We start from the raw sequence: 7,157 nt of genomic DNA on the forward strand, positions 1-7,157 counted from the left end.
GTTTTATTAAGTTAACAGTATTAAGTGATTGAACATCTGTCAAAAAACTATGCAAGGGACATGAAGGGAAACATAAAATGGGGACTGCAGATCCCCATAGCCTCGAAGTAAATTTAGGTTTTAGGCAAAAAAAAACAAAAAATTCACTTTTGGAAAAAGCCAAAGCTTTTTCCAAAAAGACAAAAAAACTTCTCAACTTTCAAACCAAAGTAGGGATGGCAACGGGTCGGGTAGGGGCCGAGTATGACAATACCATCCCCATCTCTGCTCTCCATCCCCCCCCCTCCCCGTCCCCGAACCCATCCCCATTTTTTATGTTTCGGGGAATCCCCGTCCCCGTCGAGGGACTATCCCCCATACCCGCCCCGAATTCCCGATTTTTTTGCATAAAAAAATATTTATAATACAATTTAACATTAAGTTTCATATTACATTATCATTCAACACATCCAAATTAACTATAAAGTTCAACTCAACTATTCAAAATCACATCAATATGAAAATCCATAGAAAATTAGGAAGAATTAGGAGAGGGAAGTTAACTTAGGGTTAAACATGAATATTTTAATTATATATTTATTTATTTAAATATAAACATATATATTTTCGGGTCGGGTTCGGGGATGGGGACTCCAATACCATCCCCTCCCCATACCCATCGGGGATCCCCGTACCCGATACCCATATAATCCCGAAATCTCCCCCCGTTAGGGTCGGGGACCCGCCCCTAAGGGGATTTTTGACATCCCTAAACCAAAGACATGCAAATGTAAAGGATTTCTTAGAAAATTCAAAAATAAATATGGACAATTTTGTCTATTTTAGCTTCTTTTAAAAAATTTCTCTTTCCTTTAGCTTTTTCCAAAGTCTCCCTAACCTCGATGTGCCAAAAATTTCCATTTGCCTACTAGTTATATTTGAGGGTGCGTAGAGATAGAGACTGGGTGCAAACAGGAATTTCTGATATGCATATCAGTGACGATGTCTAACCAAGGCCCAAAATGGGCATCTAAGCAAACGTAAGCAGGCCCCGGGTCGACTCGGGCCCGGATTGCTCTTGTTATTTACTCTTTCTCAGCAACAGAAAAGGGTTACTTTTTCTGCCACCATTTCTTCACTCACCGACAGAAAGAGGCGGGTATGGATCTTTCTTTCTTCGATTCATCGATTCTTCGATTTCTTACCATTTTTCATGATTTCTTTTTAATGGTTTCACATGTCATTGCTGTTCTTCGCTTTCAATTTTCTTTACTAGAGTTTGTTAAACCATCTGTTAATGCTTTATTATAGTGTTTTCCTTCTTCCTTCGTTGTTGTTGTTGTTTTTTTTTTTTTTTTTTTTTTTTTTTTTTTTTTTTTTTTTTTTTTTTTTTTTTTTTTTTTTTTGGTGTGCATAGATTAGTTTGATTTATTATCTAAAAGCGGGAACTAAATCTCAAATTTTATGTTTGAAATTCGATTTTTTTCTGCCCTGCTTGATTTTATTGGTTGCGTTCAATTTGTTACTCAAGAGTTTTCAATGTTAGCATTTGCAAGTAGTTGTTAATCGTAAATCTCTCGCATTATACTCTTGTTGTGGAGGGCACGGTTCCTCATGTTATGTCGCATTGTATTTGTTTCCCCTTTGGGCTTATTGGGTAATGCTTAGAAGAGTATTTGTTGCTGGTTGAGATGTATGGGATTGCCTTTGTGGTCTCTTTGCGCATTTATTGACTCAGTTTCTCTCTTGTTTGTGCTTTGGGTTACTGGGTACAGATCATTTGGGTCACAGGAGAAAGATGAAGAGCCAAAGCAGTTATGCCCCACCGGAGTACATTCCTTTAGGAATGTCGGATTCTGAATCGGCAATTGTTTTGCGAAATGAAGAGCCTCCCAAGCAGCAAAACAGTGTTGATGAGCCTGTACAATGGTCTTCTGGAATCTGCGCATGCTGTGACGATATGCAGAGCTGTACGCTACTTTCTGCCTTGTGACCTTGATTTATCAGAAGGAAAAAAAATGAAGGTGCCTCTTGAGTAGGGAAAAAAAAATTAGCTTGTGCTTGTCATACTTCATTTTCTTAGGGCTTTCTTAGAAAGGCTAGGATATGAGTTCAGTTATTTAACTAACCATACAATAATATTGCTCAGCTCTTAGCTTGCTATGTGCTTAACGTTCTCTGAGTACTCTACATTATGTGGTGGATGTTTATTGTGTCTGAATTTGTGGCTGGTATTCATTTTGTATTATTTAGAAGACATTCCAAAGAAAGGAAGCAGCTTTAAGAAACCATAGGATTCGACTGACTCAAGTTAAAGCATACAAGTTCAATCATCGATGTGCAAGTTACATAAAATATAGAAGTTCCAAATGAAGGCATGGACTTTTATATCAAGATTTAGTAGCTCAGAAGCTAGTAAGCTTTGGCTAGTTAACGTCATGGATGATATAGTTCTTTATTGGTCCCCATGTTTAGCAGTTTATGTATAAGAGAAATGTTTCTGGTTTATTTCTAACATTCCAGTGTTACTAGCTCTGAGAACCTATAAGATTCGGCTAACCATTTCCTTGTATCCGATGAGTAATTTCTCTTGCGGTCTTGCCCTTGATAACCATGGCGCGCATAATTACCATCACCCACCAATACTGCAGGGACAATAAATTTACGACAAAAGAGTTGGTCTCCTAATTTTTATTTATTAATATATTTATAAAATAGCAAACCCCTTGAATTTTTGGATATAAATTTGGATAAATATTATTTATAAGCTTCACATCTTAAGTAATTTAAATCTGATTTTGAAGACATGAAATCCGGTCTGATGTGAGATAAAGCATTGGCTGTTGGTAAATAGTTGGTGTTGTTAGTAGTGAATATAGAGATAATAATGGTTTGTAGAGGTTGAATTAGAGGAGGTCATTCATTGAGCTTTGAACATAATGTCTCCACACACAAACTAATGATCTGCAGACTGGTTAAAATGGTTAGTAGGCTTTTCTTTGTTGAAGAATAAGTTTTATCTATATGGGTAAAAGTTCAAATGAAGAAAATGGGAATTAGGTGGACTGAGTATAATATGACTTGTTTCTTTTCGTTTATCATGATAACGCATAATACACGGGAGCAACATTTGAATTTTGGTCAGTTACACAAACATCACTGTGAGCGCAAGCCAGCAATGATCATCTAATTGCTGATTTTTGTTTTGTACAGGTTGTATGGGTCTATTTTGCCCTTGCTTTTTATTTGGAAAGAATGCAGAATTTCTGGGTTCTGGGACATTCATAGGATCATGCATGATGCATTTTATTTTGTGGGCACTCGTTAATACCGTCTGCTGCTTATTGACTGAGGGTCTTGTTTTGGGAGTACCGGGATGCTTTGTTGCATGTTATGCTTGTGGCTACCGCAGGGCCCTAAGATCAAAGTATAATCTTCAGGTATAGCATTGTTTATCAGTTTTCCAGGCTATAGATTGTTAATAGTGAAAAAATTGATTTTGTATAATTGAGAAATCCCAAATAATAAGTGACCCTTTAGAAATATAAAAAAGTGAATATATTTTATACATGCTTGTTCTTTTCTTTATTAGAAGAACTCTCCTTTTTTATTTTTTTATTTTTTTTATTTTTTGCAGTTCTCCTTTAATAGATAATCCCATTTCAATTAGCTTCGGTTGCCTTTGATGGCCAATTCTGTTTCAGTTTCATTAGAGGTTACAGAAAATGATTACCGAAGATGTGATATTTATTGGGTGACATGTTGGGCCTGAGTCGCAATCAAAGGCATCTTAAACCAATTGGCAATTGGCAATTTGTGGCCTTGCATGACAATACATAAGCCTCTTCATTTTTATATTGTCATGCAAGGCTTCAAATTCCCAATGTGGGATTTATTCTCAACAAGGGAAGATATAATTACCGTGCTTGTGTTAGGGAATATGAATTTATATGGGGCTCATTGGAAAATAGTTTATTGTATAACTTCAAAGTAATTTGGGGGGCAAGGTCACGGATTACAAACTTTGTGGGACAACTTCTTAAGTTGAGTTTTATGGCTTCACTAGGGCTTATCATTTCTTGTGATTTCATTTTGTAGGAAGCACCATGTGGAGACTTTGTCACTCATTTTTTCTGCCATTTGTGTGCCATTTGTCAAGAGTACAGGGAGATCCGAGAAAAATCTGCTGATTCTGGCTTTCCTGACCTGAGTCTGGCCGTAGTTACAGCCCCACCAGTCCAGACAATGGAACCGGGTCTTGAAGAGTAAACCACTGTTTTTGTACTCATGCAGGATCAGCATTTGGTCTAGGTTATGCAACCTTCATCATGCCCCTCAGTGGATATTGTTAGTGAAGCTCTCCACAATTTATTTTGTCTTTTAAGTTCTTTGGTGTAGTCTATACCAGGGTTGATTTAATTATGCTATCAGTCCTATGGTGTGCTTGTTTCAGTGGTTCTGCTTCAACCTGCAACCTATGCGGCTTTTCCATATGAAAGTACATGATGAATTTTATGAAATGAAAAAGAAAACAGGAGTTGAAAAACAGTACTCTCTCTCTCTCTCTCTCTCTCTCTCTGTGTTATATTCCGTTATCCTGGCAGATATACTGTTCATACTGTCTCTTTCCGTGCTTATATTTTCTGTGAAAAAGGACCCCCTCTCCCCTCAATGTTCATGGTTGCATTTGCATCATCGTGCTTGTTGAATACAAAAGTGGAAAAGAAATTTTTTGCCTACCACAAAATCTGAAAATATTGACTGGCACAACAAGCTCAAAAACAAAGCTTCCGAAAGACTGGAAATCAGCTTTTGCAGAAAATTGTTTTTGGTGAATTGTAAACCACTTGATCGAGATGACTCTAATATCAAATCTTATATAGCTGAAAAGACTTGGATAGTGAAAATGGTGGCGATGAGTGTACAGCCTCTTGAGGGGAATGGCAGGATGGAGGCCTAAGGGACCTGATTGTTTTACAGCCTCTTCCTTCTCCTTCCCGAGGCCCTTGGTATGCAACTTGGCTTTAGTTAGAGAAAAAGTGGCCTGGGACTCAAAGACATTCTAATAATCTTGCGTTCAAACACATTCAGAGTTTGACGTGTCATGTTTTAGGTGGTTAAATTATTGTAATGGTCTAAATGTAATGAAATACGGGTAAATTCACACTATCTAAATGCAGAGACTCGGAATTCGAGCCGAAGATACCCCATGATGCCTGTTAGGACACCAATCACTCAGGACATCTTCACCTTGTTGGACTAGTTGAGGTTAAGATTGGGCATGTGTTTTGTGAGGCCATGATTGTTGCAGATGTAGTTGCTATTCCTTGGATGAGAATTTGCTTCGATTATGTTTTCCTCCTTGTTCTTGAAGGAAAAAAAAAAAACTCATTGACACTATATTCACGGTTGTAGTCATTGGGGGCTAGACTAAACGTATGTGATAATTTGTTTATCAAAAGAACAAATTACAACAGAAAATCTAGATACATACATAAAATTAGAAAGCCATACACAAGAATGAGAACTTTAGGACCTTTTTGGTATCCTATTTGGATCCAATTTTAAGTAATAAAAACTCGTTTGGTATGCCCATTTTTAAAAACTCAAACCCAAGAAAAACTCAGAAACAGCCCTTTATTAAAACAAAAAAAGTGATGTTATATATATATATATATATATATATTTCTCTCTCTCTCCTCCCTCTCTCCACGCTCTCTCTCGTCTCTCTCTCTCTCCTCCCTCTCCCGTCTCTTTCTCTCTCTCCTCCCTCTCCCGTCTCTCTCTCTCTCATTCCTCTCTTGTCTCTCGTCTCTCCCTCTCTCTCTACCCTCTTTCGTCTCCGTCTCTTCCTCCTTCCTGTCTCTTCTCTATCACTCTTCCCTCTCCCATCTCTCTCTCCTCCCTCTCTTCTTTTCTTTTGTTAATTTCAATTTAGGAATCTAGGGTTTTTTATTTTTTTATTTTTAGATCTTAAAATCACTATTTGAAAACTCATGTTTAACAAAAAAATATCATAGTTTTTGAATTTAATTTTTTGAGTAGGACGGGGCCTTACTTTTTGTTTTCAATTTGTTTTTTAGCAGAAATTGTATCCTTTCTCTCTCTCTCTCTCTCTCTCTCTCTCTCTCTCTCTCTTTTTTTTTTCCAATGATTCTTATCATCTAAGATTTATTATAATTAAAATTTCAAATAATTGCTTCAAAATGACAAATGCGTAAAACAATAGCTCAATTCAAATTCAAATAATTAGAAAATAAAATATGAAATATGAACCAATGTCCCAGCAAAATTCTCTATAAATAATGATAAAATCAAACTATAAAAAAAAAAAAACAAAAAAACAATCGATACAAGCGTGACCGCAAGTCGAGAGGCTAATATGTAAATAAAACCATTCTACTAAAAAAATTCATAAAATAATTTTTAAAAAAAACATTGAGACTATTATCAACTCCTCTTATAGGTTGTTTTCTTCGTCGCTAGAAGACTCATCAATGGCATTGGGGTCCCAAAACATGGATGCGAATCACCTTCATCAACGTTTCTTTTTGCGTTCATGTTCATGTTCATGTTCGTCATCAAGTTCTTGTTTGTGTTTGTCTTCGTGTTCTCGTTCGCCTTCATGTTGTTGTGGCGGGGTTGCTTCTTGTTTTCTCTTTCGGTTGGGGTTGGGTCGCGAGAGTAATTTTGCTCTACGGCTACAATTACTTTGCGCTTTGGTGAATGAAGGGGTGCGTTTGGTGCCATTTTTGGTCTGTGGAAGAGTGGTCGCGTTGGGAGCAGCAAGAGCAAGGACGATTGAGACGAATGAGTTCGTGTTTTCTCTCGTTTCTCTTTTTGTTGAACTCTCCATGTTCAGTGTGTCCTTCATCATGAATGTGCAGAAAACAAAGTATGAATTGAAGAGAACAAGTATATCTTTAATTTATAGGGATATTTGCAATCTTATGCTCAAATAAGGGAAACTCTACAAATCCCATAGCAATAAGGAGAAAGTAATATTAAGTTTCCACTTAGGCCTATTCACATATAATTAATTCCTTGCAGGAAAAGGAAATTAACAAATATCAACACACAAGCCAAAAAATAAAAAATAATATATATATATATAACTAGAAATACAATTGAAATAAATAAATGTGTTCCATGTAAACAATGACTGTAACTCTTTGGTA

General features: G+C 36.6%; 1 pseudogene; it reads left to right on the top strand.

Moving 5' to 3' along the window:
• The first annotated feature begins 1,905 nt into the window (after positions 1 to 1,905).
• Positions 1,906 to 4,527, top strand: LOC117613703 (annotated as a pseudogene).
• The last annotated feature ends 2,630 nt before the right edge of the window (positions 4,528 to 7,157 follow it).

This window comes from Prunus dulcis, unplaced genomic scaffold (genome assembly GCF_902201215.1).
Source record: "Prunus dulcis unplaced genomic scaffold, ALMONDv2, whole genome shotgun sequence".
Taxonomy (NCBI): domain Eukaryota; kingdom Viridiplantae; phylum Streptophyta; class Magnoliopsida; order Rosales; family Rosaceae; genus Prunus; species Prunus dulcis.